We start from the raw sequence: 15505 nt of genomic DNA, 5'->3' as shown, positions 1-15505 counted from the left end.
GGAAGACAGAATGGTGGAATTCACTGTTGCGGAACAGACTAAAGAAAAAAGAATGAAAAGAAATGAAGACAGCCTAAGAGACCTCTGGGACAACATTAAACGCAACAACATTCGCATTATAGGGGTCCCAGAAGGAGAAGAGAGAGAGAAAGGACCAGAGAAAATATTTGAAGAGATTATAGTCGAAAACTTCCCTAACATGGGAAAGGAAATAGCCACCCAAGTCCAGGAAGCGCAGAGAGTCCCATACAGGATAAACCCAAGGAGAAACACGCCGAGACACATAGCAATCAAATTGGCAAAAATTAAAGACAAAGAAAAATTATTGAAAGCAGCAAGGGAAAAACGACAAATAACATACAAGGGAACTCCCATAAGGTTAACAGCTGATTTCTCAGCAGAAACTCTACAAGCCAGAAGGGAGTGGCATGATATACTTAAAGTGATGAAAGGGAAGAACCTACAACCAAGATTACTCTACCCGGCAAGGATCTCATTTAGATTTGATGGAGAAATCAAAAGCTTTACAGACAAGCAAAAGCTAAGAGAATTCAGCACCACCAAACCAGCTCTACAACAAATGTTAAAGGAACTTCTCTAAGTGGGAAACACAAGAGAAGAAAAGGACCTTCAAAAACAAACCCAAAACAATTAAGAAAATGGTCATAGGAACATACATATCGATAATTACCTTAAACGTGAATGGATTAAATGCTACAGCCAAAAGACACAGGCTTGCTGAATGGATACAAAAACAAGACCCATATATATGCTGTCTACAAGAGACCCACTTTAGACCTAGGGACACATACAGACTGAAAGTGAGGGGATGAAAAAAGATATTCCATGCAAATGGAAATCAAAAGAAAGCTGGAGTAGCTATACTCATATCAGATAAAATAGACTTTAAAATAAAGAATGTTACAAGAGACAAGGAAGGACACTACATAATGATCAAGGGATCAATCCAAGAAGAAGATATAACAATTATAAATATATATGCACCCAACATAGGAGCACCTCATTACATAAGGCAACTGCTAACAGCTATAAAAGAGGAAATCGACAGTAACACAATAATAGTGGGGGACTTTAACACCTCACTTACACCAATGGACATATCATCCAAAATGAAAATAAATAAGGAAACAGAAGCTTTAAATGACACAATAGACCAGATAGATTTAATTCATATTTATAGGACATTCCATCCAAAAACAGCAGATTACACGTTCTTCTCAAGTGCGCACGGAACATTCTCCAGGATAGATCACATCTTGGGTCACAAATCAAGCCTCAGTAAATTTAAGAAAATTGAAATCATGTCAAGCATCTTTTCTGACCACAATGCTATGAGATTAGAAATGAATTACAGGGAAAAAAACATAAAAAACACAAACACATGGAGGCTAAACTATATGTTACTAAATAACCAAGAGATCACTGAAGAAATCAAAGAGGAAATCAAAAAATACCTAGAGACAAATGACAATGAAAACACGACGACCCAATGACAACCCTCCTAGAATAATGGAAATAAAAACAAAAATAAACAAATGGGACCTAATGAAACTTCAAAGCTTTTGCACAGCAAAGGAAACCATAAACAAGACGAAAAGACAACCCTCAGAATGGGAGAAAATATTTGCAAATGAATCAATGGACAAAGGATTAATCTCCAAAATATATAAACAGCTCATTCAGCTCAATATTAAAGAAACAAATAACCCAATCCAAAGATGGGCAGAAGACCTAAATAGACATTTCTCCAAAGAAGATATACAGACGGCCACGAAGCACATGAAAAGATGCTCAACATCACTAATTATTAGAGAAATGCAAATCAAAACTACAATGAGGTATCACCTCACACCAGTTAGAATGGGCATCATCAGAAAATTTACAAACAACAAATGCTGGAGAGGGTGTGGAGAAAAGGGAACCCTCTTGCACTGTTGGTGGGAATGTAAATTGGTACAGCCACTATGGAGAACAGTATGGAGGTTCCTTAAAAAACTAAAAATAGAACTACCATATGACCCAGCAATCCCACTACTGGGCATATACCCTGAGAAAACCATAATTTAAAAAGAGTCATGTACCACAATGGTCATTGCAGCTCTATTTACAATAGCCAGGACATGGAAGCAACCTAAGTATCCATCGACAGATGAATGGATAAAGAAGATGTGGCACATATATACAGTGGAATATTACTCAGCCATAAAAAGAAGCAAAACTGAGTTATTTGTAGTGAGGTGGATGGACCTAGAGACTGTCATACAGAGTGAAGTAAGTCAGAAAGAGAAAAACAAATATCATATATTAACGCATGTATGTGGAACCTAGAAAAATGGTACAGATGAACCAGGTTGCAGGGCAGAAGTTGAGACACAGATGTAGAGAACAAATGTATGGACACCAAGGGGGGAAAACTGCGGTGGGGTGGGGATGGTGGTGTGCTGAATTGGGCGATTGGGATTGACATGTATACAGTGATGTGTATAAAATTGATGACTGATTTAAAAAAAAAAAGATTCTGAACAAAACAAACAAAAAAAAAAAACCAGTATCTTTTTAGATCTAGATGGGGCTTTCAAAACTATCTAGATATATGCTAGACTGGATACTTTCTAGAAGACCTAGTTTGAAAATTCTTTACTTCTACGTCAACACTATAGTAGGAAGGTTAGTTTTAGCCAAGCTTGGAAACTAGCAGGGTGGGCATAAAGATCTCTATTGTTTATGATCATTTTCTTCCAGCCCCCTGACATTCTTTCAACCCCACTTCCCATCCCTTAGCAATTCTATTCTTTTCTTAATGATTTACAATGAACTTGTTGTAACATTTATACAAGCTTCCTTCTGACTAGAGTCAGCCTTGCTTCATGGTTTCTCAACGTTGTGTCACCTGTCCCCAGATTTTTTTTGCTAAAATCGCCTAACTATAATGTCATTTAATGGTCTAACTTTACATATATGGTAACCTCTTCTACATTTCCCATGAAAGTGGGGACTATGTAGTTTCAAGGAAAAGATAGGGTTAAGGGAAGGGCTTTGCTTTGTTTCATGAAAGAAGGTGCTTTTGGGAGGGGCACTTTCATTCCTGCTTTGATCTACTCAGCAATTGTTCAGCTCAGTTCTGCACTCATGAGCCAGTAACAGCTTTTCTTACTTGGGAGCATGATACATTATGAACCAATGAGATGATGAGTCAGGGTTCAGCCATGAGCAATGTGGGTTGATGGTCTTCCACCACATCCCAGTGTGAAGCGCAGAAAGTGGCAGTTGTATGGCCTTAATTCAGGTGCAAGAACTCTATCATCTTCAATGACAAGGTGAGATGCTCTCTTTGGGTCCAGGGAAGAGACAGGAAATCAGAGTATGCCTGCTCCTCTGCAGGTTGCTCATATTGATATAACATCTGCATAACAGCTATGTTCCTAGTATCATCTGAAGGTCCAAGCCCTTCAAGGTCAATAGGGTCTTTTTAAGTGAATAGGGTTGTTCCAGTGCTACCAAGAATTTGGAGCTATGGTCACAGTTGAGTTGGTGACCTGGATAATAGTTGATGGGTACAATTGGTATGGAACATCCAGGGCTACACAGAGCATGTTGTCAAATGTCCAGTGGAAGTAGAGAGAATATTAAGCCAGGTGCATCCAACCTCTTAATGCTACTGTGGTTTGAAGATATAATGTGGTTGAGAGTAGGATAGGAAGTCTCAGTATCAGAAGGTTGTGATTATTTGAATGGAAGTCTGGTGACCACATCAGCTTACCATGGAGTGTCTCAGCTTACAGCACAGTCTCAGCAGCAAGTCTGACATTCTAATACTCAGAGAGGGTGGTCAGAGCCAGTCCTGGAATGTTATATATATCATGTCAAAAGCAGGACAGCAGGGAAAGTATGGGCTCTTTCTTCCCAGTCTTTTAAAGAGCCAAAGCCTGACACTTTCTTCAGAAGGCCAATAGCTGCCTCATTGCCAAAATAAATCAGGGCCTCCTTGGTCAAAAGCAAGGCTATGTTTCCATCACTGTAAGTTAACTTATATATATGATGTGAGGTAATGACCCAACTTCATTCTTTTGCATGTGGCCATACAGTTGTCCCAGCATCATTTGGTGAAAGAGTATTCTTTCCTCCATTGATTTGGCACCTTTGTGGAAAATCAACTGATCATAGGTACATGGGTTTATTTCTAGACTCTCAATTCTATTACAATGATTTATCCTTAGATAGTACCACACTGTCATAATTTCCATTGCTTTATAATAACTTTTGAACCTGTGAGTTCTTCAACTTTGTTATAGCCAATAGCTTTGGCTATTCTGGTTCCCTAAAGTCTCCATATGAACTTTAATATCAGCTTGTCAGTTTCTATTAAAAAAGGGAGCTTCTGGGCTTTTGATAGGGATTGCATTGAATCTGCAGATTAATTTGGGGGTATTGCCATCTTAACAGTATTAAGTCTTCCAAATCCATGAACATGAGATGTTTTTCCATTTATTTATATCTTCCTTTCAACAATGCTTTGTAGTTCCCAGAGTATAAGTTTTGCATTCTTTTGTTAAATATATTTCTAAGTGCTTTATTATTTTGGGGGCTTTGGTAAATCGTTTTCTTAATTTCATCTTTGGATTGTTCATTGCTAGTGTATTGAAAACAACTGATTTTTGTACATTGTTCTTCTATCCTGCAAACTTACTAACCTTGTTATTAGTTCTAATAGTTTTTAAAAAATTGGATTCCTTATGATTTTCTACTTATAAATTGTCACCTGACACTAGAGATAGTTTTACTACCTTTCTAACCTGAATGCCCTTTATTTCATTTTTTTGGCCCCAGTTTCCTTTAAATCTTGCGATCTTCCGACCTCACTCATCACCTGGGGGTGAAAAGGGCAGTCCAGTGTCAGCTCTGTATCCTCAGGTGCTCTCTTTCCGCTGTCCCCCTCTCAGTCTGGGCTGTAGCCCCTGGCCTTGAAGGCGAGGGGGCTAATGGGTGCAGGTGAGAGCAGGAAGGAGGAGAAGGCAGAGAGGATGCGGGCGCCGGGTCCGCCCGCTCCTGGGACCCGACTGCCGGGCAGAAGCAGGGCTGGCAGCGTCTGCTCGCGCGCACCCCGACTATTGCAGCCCAGCGGCTCGGGAGCCCAAAGGGGGTGTGGACCACAGGGAGGCAGGGCGGGGGCAGCGCGCGGGGCGCCGGGCTCCGCTGGGCTGGGCAGGGCGTCCCCACCCGGGCGCCGCGAGCAGCGACCCGCCCCAGGACCCACCTCTCGGCCAGCGTCGGGAGCCAGAGGCCCCTGCCTGGGCCCCTGCGACCGGTTCATGAATCCTGGTCCTCGTCTGGGGTCTCGAATTCCAAGGCGAGCAAAGCGAAATAAGAGAGCTCGACATCCATGACGCGGGCTCTCGGGGTGGCTGCGCAGGGGGCGCGGCCGCTCGCTGCTGCCACCTGCTGGACGCGTCGGCGCGTGTCCAGGCCCCGCCCCGCCCGGGCTTCTCCCTGGGTCCTGGGCTGTGAAGGGGGTCGGATGGGACCCTGTGTCCTGCGGCCAACAAGGGGGTACTTGAGCGCTGTTTCCCTCCCTTGATTCTGGGGTCTAAGGGCTAGACCATGATAGGAAAATAGACCCTTCACCGGGAGGGGCTGTGAAGAAAGGACTGGCTTTGCAGGAAGACAGTGTTCACTTCCAACTCTGCTTCTCACCAGCTGGGTGTAGTCTGGTCTTGAGCAGGTGACTGCTGTCTCTGCCTCTTCGTCCCCAAGTGTAGAAGGTGGCGACTGGACACGTGGATAAGAGATTAGGGGTTCCTCCAGTCTGCTAACTTCTGTCCCTACCTCCCCCTTCATACCGCTTATCACTGACTCATTTGTTACAGTTATCATCTCTCTTTCCCGTGAGAATGTTAGCTCCATGAAAGAATAGATGTGTCTGCTAACTTTACCACTGTACTTACGTTCCCTTCTAAACCTATATTAGTGAATACCCGCCCCACAGTTGGTGCTTACTCAATATTTGTTGAATGAACCCTCCAGGTCATCTTCAATATTTCTTCCACTCTCCATACTTCAGGGTTCTATAAATGTAGGTTGCATTATTCTTTGCCAAAGTATTAATTAGGAAAACTCCATGGTGCCCTGGTCAAGAGCCCAGCCCTGGACTCAGCCTGTCAGGCTCTGAATCAGGGCTCCATCACTTGCCAGATGTGTGACCTTTGGAAATTTACTCAGCCTCCCAGGGTCTCAAATTCTTCATCTGTAGATGGCGATAATGACTGTACCTGCCTGACTGGGTGGTTGTGCTGTGTCAAACAAGTAAACTCATTGAAATACTTAGTATAGTGCATCCACATGAAGCCCTCAATATACGTTAACTATCACTATCACTGTTTACTTGCACCCATCCATGTGACAAGCCCACCATCTCTCTTTCTCCTTGGGCGGCCTGCTAGACCTTTCCCCCATCCATTCCTGTTTGCATTTCCCTGCCTGGGAATGTGTGGTGAGCTCTGCTGCCATGGGGATTTCAGGGTGTGGTCCTTCCTCTGGGCCAATTACGTTGCCAAATGAGGCTGGCCTGTGTCCCTGTTTCCATCTCCTTGCAGTGTAGTACTCAGGCAGGGACCAGGCAAAGAGAAGCAAGCTTCTGGTTGCTTCCCTTCTCAGCCTCTGGCCCTTCTCATGCAATTGCAGTAAGAATCTAACTCTGTCTCTTTATTTCACAGGCTTGTGAGTATCCGAATCAAAGTGCTTTCAAAGCAGCATAAATTCATATACGAAGGTGCTATGGTCCTGAGTCCTTTCTCTCTATTCCAGGCTGAGATTAACTTCCTTCTCTAGGACTAAACATTTTCCCCAGTTGGGTGAACTCAGCTTAATGAAACACCCCAGTGCTTCTCAGAACCTCACAATTAACAAAATGCTTCCAGGGATCTTTCTGATTTTCTCCTCCCAACCACTCTGTGAAGCCCACAAGGCAGGTGTTACATCTGATAGCTAAGGAGCCCCACCCTTGGATAGCAGCTCAGCCTCTCAGCCTCACACTGGGGCAGGGGGAGCTCCAGATTTGAATGTGGGAACCCACACCTCTTTGTCTAGGGTACTTTTCACCTTACCCAGCTGGCTGTGATGAATTAGATTGTTGAAACTTGGACCATTTAAAAACCTCAAATAACTTCTAATGGGAAAACAATCTTCTTTTCCCTGCATAATTATGAAGACATGAAGAAAGGGGTCAATAGAAATAAGATGGTACTACCCCCATGAGGATGTCCACATCAATTGGTGGTCACCGGGAAGGGGCAAGAAGAAGCTTGCACTGGGCTTCTCCATGGGGCTCGGCTGGGAAAGTTGTCAGAAGACCTGTATCTTGGCTCATTCCTCGCAAGGCAATGGAATCAAGACCTGGGAGCAGAGGATTGCTTTGTTTAGAAGTTTGTTTTGAACTTTTGCTTCCAAGAAGTGTGATGAACAAGTCTCATCCAGAAATAAAATATTCCTAGATGTTGGAAAACCACCTGGTGAAACCTTTGGGACACACTTTTTCTACCTTTAACAAGGGGAAAGAGGAAACCTCTCTGGGCCAGCTTCACCCATGGCGGCCGCCTCACCCTTCACGAGCTGCTGCCTGGGCTGCCCTCATTAAGGCTCTCTACTCCACAGAGAGCTCCTATCATTCCTTCTTGAGGGGTCCTGCGACAAGTCAGGTGAAACAGGCCAAGTCAGAGTTGTCATCCTCACGATGTGGGATGATTCCAGTGCCGAGAGTGAAGCAGTAAGCAAATTAATGTATGGGATAATATATATGATCCTATTTAGGAATGTTTATATATATATATAAAATATGTGTATATAATGTATATATATATATATATACACACACACATATATATATAATCTTTCTCACAGAAATGGGATCATATAGGCACTTCCCTGGTGGTCCAGTGAGTTAAGACTCCACACTCCCAATGCAGGGGGCCCGGGTTCGATCCCTGGTCAGGGAACTAAGATACCACATGCATGCCACAACTAAGAAGCCCTCATGCCACAACTAAAAATCCTGCAAGCCACAGTGAAGATCCCGCATGCCACAGCTAAGACCTGGTGCAGCCAAAATAAATAAATAAATAAAATAAATATTTTTTAAAAAAGAAAATGGGATCATATATACGAGTGTCTGGAATGCAGAGCCAGAGGTCTGGAAGGATGCTCCAAATTGCCAGTGGTTGCCTCCAGAGAGGGGACTGAGCTTTGGTTAGGGGTGAATTTGTTTGAAAGGGGACTCACATTTTTACTCCATATATAGTTTGAACTTTTCCATGCATGTATTACTACTGTAATGATGCCATTTTAAGCAGAATACCCGGCTTTCCTGCAGGATGGTACTTGCCTCACCCCTCTCTGCAGGGGCTCCTTCTTGTCCTGCACCTTTATAAACACCTCTGAAATTTCCCTCTGCAACCTCCACCTTTCAGCTCTCCCTCTCCCTGAATCCTCCTGAATCTGCTGGACATTCTTCTTAGGACCTTGTGTCAAGCCTGTTCTTATATCCCTTTCCACCCATCTTGGCCTCTTCATCCAGCCGGACTCTAAGGCACCCATTTTGGTGACTCACCAGCCACTGATTCTCTCACCCAGTGTCTCCCTGCCACACCTGCTTTGCCAGCTGGGAACTGTCTGCTGTCCCTCCTTTGTTTCAAGGCTACTGGAAGAAAGACATAAGCTCCCTTGACTGGCCCCCTCCAAACTTGTAATAGCCAGCCAAGCCCATCCCTCACTGTGCCCAGCAATCCTCTTATTCCTTTCTAATCAGCTTATTACACTGCCCCATGCACCCTTCCCCGCCTTCTCCCTGTTTATATTGTGGCCTTACCTGTGACCTACCCCAAATGCCCACCTCTTTCCTCCATATTCTTGACGCCTTCACACATCACATTCTCCAGCTGGCCCACCTCAGAAGAACCCTGTCTCAAGATAGGCTCTGTGGGTACACCCTCAGGTCCACGCCGGTTTCCCTCTCTCTGGACCCTTCCACATCAGCATTCTTCTTCTTTTTGCATCTTTAGCCTATTCCTCTCTGGTTCATATTGGTGTGACGCAGAGCTTTATCCTGGCTTTTTTTTTTTAAATTTTATTTATTTATTTATTTATTTATGGCTGTGTTGGGTTTTCGTTTCTGTGCGAGGGCTTTCTCCAGTTGCGGCAAGTGGGGGCCACTCTTCATCGGTGCACGGGCCTCTCATTATCGCGGCCTCTCTTGTTGCGGAACACAGACTCCAGACGCGCAGGCTCAGTAATTGTGGCTCACGGGCCTAGTCGCTCTGCGCATGTGGGATCTTCCCAGACCAGGGCTCGAACCCGTGCCCCCTGCATTGGCAGGCGGATTCTCAACCACTGCGCCACCAGGGAAGCCCCATCCTGGCTTTTAATAGTTTCTTTTCCCCCAGTGACTGAGGAAACAAGGCATGCGTGGTGAGTGCTGTGGGTCCCCCTAAATTCTCACCTATCACCACGGGCCCACTCCTGCCCCCAGTTCTGGGAAGCTTTCGGGGTTGACAGCTCCCAGGTGAGTCCTTCTTTGGGGCTTACCTAGAACTGAAGGGTGCCATCTCCACCTTGTGCCCCCTTCTGGGGCAGTCTGCCCTCAATGACTGGTTTCTACAGGAATGTAACCAGTCCAGTGACTGGTTGTTACTGGGCACCCTTGCCCCAGTTAAGGACAAATCTGAAGGGCCATGCCTACTCCCTGTACGAACCAGTGGAGGACATTGTTGGGTCTGCATTGCAGCCCACTCCTCCCTCTGCCCAGTCCTGTTTCCCTCATCCCCTTTCTGTATGGATTGTGTGAACATGTCCCCACAAGCTTCCTGCCTGCAAATCGTCCAGAGTCTGCTTCACAGGAACTGACTTCTATAGCAGGCTTTTCAAATTTGGGGAGAAATCTTGAACATGGGTGAGAAAGATCAATAGTCAGATTGATTTCATCTGCTTGGAATATAGAGGCCAGTCTGAGAAGATAAACCTCCTTGGATCATTGTAAACTTTTGGATTCTGTAGCTTAAAAAATTCAGTTGTACAAATAAGACGTGAGAGATTTTGGCATTTAGTTTAAAAAGAACTAAGGAATTCCTTAATTCTTTAGTTCATTCATTCATTCACATAGGAGAGTCTATTCTGTGCTAGGCACTGTGCTGCACAGTGGGCATGGGGCAGCAGATACATGAGGAGGGAGATGATAAGCAAAACGCCCACACTTATGATTACAATCTGTGAGGCAAATAAACAAGGGGCAGAAATAGAGAATAAAAGAGGGTAGCTCTCAGAATGTGACATTAAATGTAAGACTGACAAGGGACCTGTACCATTTTCAGGTGGATGGATGCTTGGGCCGTCAGAGGTAAGGAACTCAGGGGTCTGCAGGATCAATGCTTCCATGCTCTGCTAAGTGGAGGCCTCCAGTCATTGGAGGAACGGTTACAGGGGATTTGCTCATGGCCTTGCTGTTCAAGGTGTGGTCCAAGGACCAGCACACAGGTACCACACCATGCTCCCAACAGAGTTTCCCACGCCTTCCTAGACCCGGGATAAGGATCTGCATTTTACCAGTTTCCAGGTGTATTCATTTCCTAGGGCTGCTGTAACAAATTACAAACTTGGTGGTTTAAAACAACACAAATTTCTTATCTTAAAGTTCTGACATGAGATGTCTGAAGTGGGTCTTACTGGGCTAAATAAAATCAAGGTGTTGGCTGAGCTGCGTTCCTTTTGGAAGTTCTAGGCAAGAATCCATTCCTTGCTTTTTCCAGCTTTTAGAGGTTTCCCACATTCCTTGGCTCATGGTCCCTTCTTCCATCTAAAACCAGCATTATAGTAGCATCTTCAAATGACTTTCTCTGATTCTGACCTCTGCTTCTCGTTCTGCCATCACATCTTCTTCTGACTCTGACCCTCCTACCTCCCACTTATAAAGATTCATGTGATTACATCTGGATAATCCAAATCTCCCCTTCTCAAATTCCATAACTTAAATCATATCCAACAAAGTCTCTTTAGTTGGGAAAGGTAACATTATTCACAGGTTCTGGGGGTTAGGGCATCTTTGGGGGCCATTGTTCTGTCTACCACACCACATAATTCACATCCATGTTAAAGTCTGTGAAGCCCTGGCCACCCTATTTAAACGGCTTTTCTTTCCTACTTTCCCTGCGTGCTCACGTATTGTTGAAACCTTTAGGTTATAATGCATGTATGATAAACTTGTTTTGCTTGTTTTCTTGACCCCTGTACATATGTGGTTCTGTGTAGGTTAAAATAATTCTGATCTTTATTATTAGACAGGGGTCTAATTGACGAAGGTGTTGGTTCATGTCTTCCTGGATGTCTTAAGTGGTGAAAGCTACTCTATGTGCTGGTGCTGGCTGGAATGTTTGAGAAAATCCATCTCTGCCAATTACTAATAGTAAGACCTTGGAGAAGGCATCTGACTTCTCTCAGACAACACTTATATCACTTGCAAAATGACAGGTCCAACCCCTATGTCACAGATATGGTGTGAAGATGTAGTGAGATGGAGGAATTTGTCAATAGGGAACTCCTGTACAATTGTAAGTTGTTATTTGGTTATTTGTGGACCTTGAGGAATAAAAGCGACGCTCTCAGATTCTTTTCACAGTGTGATGCCCCTGCATGTGCTGCCTTCTTGTGCTTAAGGCTTTTAATTAACTTTGGCGTGGATCAGAAGGAAGGAAATATACACCCCTGAATACATACCTACCTGCCCTTCATCCCTGTGAAAGAAATATCTGGGGTATTATTTGCCAAAATCTGGATGCACAGTAGAATCACGTGGAATGGGTCTAAAAGAAGACCTCCAATCACACCGCGTCCAGAGATAACGGTATGTTGAGGTTGGGCAAGATCTAGGCATCTGAATTTTTTTTTTTTTAACATCTTTATTGGAGTCTAATTGCTTTACAATGGTGTGTTAGTTTCTGCTTTAAAACAAAGTGAATCAGCTATACATATACATATATCCCCATATCTCCTCCCTCTTGCATCTCCCTCCCACCCTCCCTATCCCACCCCTCTAGGTGGTCACAAAGCACTGAGCTGATCTCCCTATGCTATGAGGCTGCTTCCCACTAGCTACCTATTTTACATTTGGTAGTATATATAAGTCCATGCTACTCTCTCACTTCGTCCCAGCTTACCCTACCCCCTCCCTGTGTCAAGTCCATTCTCTACGTCTGCATCTTTATTCCTGCCCTGTCCCTAGGTTCTTCAGAACCTTTTTTTTTTTTTTTAGATTCCATATATATGTGTTAGCATACTGTGTTTGTTTTTCTCCTTCTGACTTCCTTCACTCTGTATGACAGACTCTAGGTCCATCCACCTCACTACAAATAACTCAATTTTGTTTCTTTTTATGGCTGAGTAATATTCCATTGTATATATGTGCACATCTTCTTTATCCATTCATCTGTCGATGGACACTTAGGTTGCTTCCACGTCCTGGCTATTGTAAATAGAGCTGCAATGAACATTATGGTACATGACTCTTTTTGAATTATGGTTTTCTCAGGGTATATGCCCAGTAGTGGGATTGCTGGGTCGTATGGTAGTTCTATTTTTAGTTTTTTAAGGAACCTCCATACTGTTCTCCATAGTGACTGTATCAATTTACATTCCCACCAACAGTGCAAGAGGGTTCCCTTTTCTCCACACCCTCTCCAGCATTTATTGTTTGCAGATTTTTTGAAGATGGCCATTCTGACTGGTGTGAGGTGATACCTCATTGTAGTTTTGACTTGCATTTCTCTAGTGATTAGTGATGTTGAGCATCTTTCATGTGTTTGTTGGCAATCTGTATATCTTATTTGGAGAAATGTCTATTTAGGTCTTCTGCCCATTTTTGGATTGGGTTGTTTTTTTGATATTGAGCTGCATGAGCTGCTTGTAAATTCTGGAGATTAATCCTTTGTCAGTTGCTTCATTTGCAAATATTTTCTCCCATTCTGAGGGTTGTCTTTTCGTCTTGTTTATGGTTTCCTTTGCTGTGCAAAAGCTTTGAAGTTTGATTAGGTCCCATTTGTTTATTTTTGTTTTTATTTCCATTTCTCTAGGAGGTGGATCAAAAAGGATCTTGCTGTGATTTATGTCATAGAGTATTCCAGGCATCTGAATTTTGATAAATCTCTCCAAGTGAATAGAATAAGAGCTGTCTCCTGACTCAGTAGGATGATGTAAGCTTGGGATCCATTAATAGAAGTATAGTAAGTAAAACAAAGGAGGGGACAGTGCCTCGGAGCTATATACAGAATACAAAGCTGTATTGGCCAACTGGATGGAGATCTGGGCACCCCACTTCCAGAGGAACTTGGACAAAGTCTTCACCGGAGCAAGACCTGAATGGTGTGGGGACTCAAAACTACATTACATAAGGAAGAGGGGAAAGAACTTAAGGGGAAACGGCTGACTCATCCAATGTCACCCAATGAAATTTATCAATGAAAACACCAGAAAAGAAAGAAAGATGGAGAGAGAAAGACGGACACATTTCCTTTTGCTTTAAAAATATTTACTAGGTCACAAAGCCAAATATCATAATGATGAAAATAGTTGAGCATGAGATTTTGTGTTTTTTTCCTTAAGCAAACAGCTTGTAAAATTCCTGTCTGTTGAAAATGTTAGCCAATGGAGGAGTAAGGACTGAAATGCAGCTAGGGTGGCCTAGGCTGGATGCCTTTGCCCGAAGTAACCAAAAGGAACCTTTCTGATTTTCTCTGAGGACAGGCGGATCTGGTTTTACTTGGAACTGAAATTTTGTCTTGTCACAGTTGACAGGCACATTCTGCTCACCTAGGATGTCCCTTTCTCCTCAGAGTCCTGCCAGCTCCAGATGCATGGAGAAAATGCCTAAGACTAGTAGAACAATGCATGCGCGCGCACACGCACACACACACACACACACACACACACACAAGATTTGCACAAGTGAAAAACAAACCTCTATAAACACCTGTATTCTCACAACCACTTTTGAGGGAGAATTTTTTTGTTACCTCCATTTAATTATTATTATTATTGCTATTTACAAAGTTAGAAACATGCCAAAGAGCATACAGCTTGAAAATGGCAGAGCCAGGATTTGAACTTAGGTTGTCTGACCACAAATCTAATGCCCAAGTTGATCGCTGAGACCACAGAGTGGTGGTAACATTTCTGTTAACTTATTGACCAATAGCTTGTCTTGCTGATTCTTCTGCCCAGAGAAGACAAGCCCCAGGGCTGGGAGGTGCTCAGGTGGGGAAGGGCATGCCCTTCTGTGTATGCATGAAACCGACTGTGCAGTCGGCTCTCAGGTAGACTGAGTAGAGATGTAGCACCTTCAAGAAAAGAAGAGGCTTCCTCTGCTATTAGTCATGGATCCCAGCCCCATTAAGGCCCTTAAACAGGTTGCTGGTCAGGTGGAGGCACTACGTCAGGGGAGGAGGGTGTAACGCCCTGTCTGTAAGACTACATTCCCAGAAAACAGTGTAGTTATTTTCACGGCATCAGCCCCAGAAGATGATCTGTGGATTAAAAAGCTGCCTCTTCTGGGAGCTATAACCAGCTACAGACAGTGCTCTCTGAAGACCATCAAGAAACTGTGAGGAGTTTCAGGGCTTTCTCTTACTGGAATATGCCTTCTTACTTCAAAGATGCTGCGGACATTGTGTCTGGCATTCTCCAATTGATATCATCCTTCTATGATGCTCAGTACGAGAGACCATCCCTCAAGTCAGATCCAGAGTGTTAACAGCTTGACAGTCACCCTCTCACGACCACCCCTGACACAATGTGCTTACCTATGCCTCTCTCCTCCTCCTTCTCTTCTTCTTCCACCTTCTTCTCTTTGTTCCTATGTTTTGTATTTATTATGACATCACCATGAAACAATCTAGCTGAAAAACTTGCCATAACACAGAAGTACGTAAATAAAAAGACATCATGTTCCTTTTCCCCTACCCCCATTCCACCCCCTCACCCGCTACAGGAGGCCAGGATGTTGTCTGCCCTGCTCACTGCTGATCCCTCATCCAGCCCAGTGAGGGGCACAGGGAGGGCACTCGATGTGCATCTGTGGAATGAATGAACAAATCGCCATCATCTGATCCCTTTCCTATACATCCGAAGTCATATATAGTGTGTGCTTCTGTACGTAAAAGGGACCACACTGTATGTGCTATATACAGGTTTCTTCAGTTTTTGCCTCATAGTATGTCTTAGAGGTCTTCCCTTGACTCTATCTAGACCTGCTTCATGGTTTTTCACTGCTGACTAAATGCACCATCATTATTTGCCCACCTCCACGCTGATGGGCATTTAGGTTCCTTCCATTTCTCACTATTTCCAGCCATGCTGCTGCACAGGCTGTGGGTGCCCAGGTGCCCAGGAAAGACACCTGAGGTGGACTCGCTGGGTGGAAGGGCTCCCCCTTGCTCTCCCATTCCCTGAAAAC

This window comes from Eubalaena glacialis, chromosome 4 (genome assembly GCF_028564815.1).
Source record: "Eubalaena glacialis isolate mEubGla1 chromosome 4, mEubGla1.1.hap2.+ XY, whole genome shotgun sequence".
Taxonomy (NCBI): Eukaryota; Metazoa; Chordata; class Mammalia; order Artiodactyla; family Balaenidae; genus Eubalaena; species Eubalaena glacialis.
The sequence above is the reverse complement of the archived record's forward strand: the minus strand, read 5'-3'. Positions refer to the sequence as shown.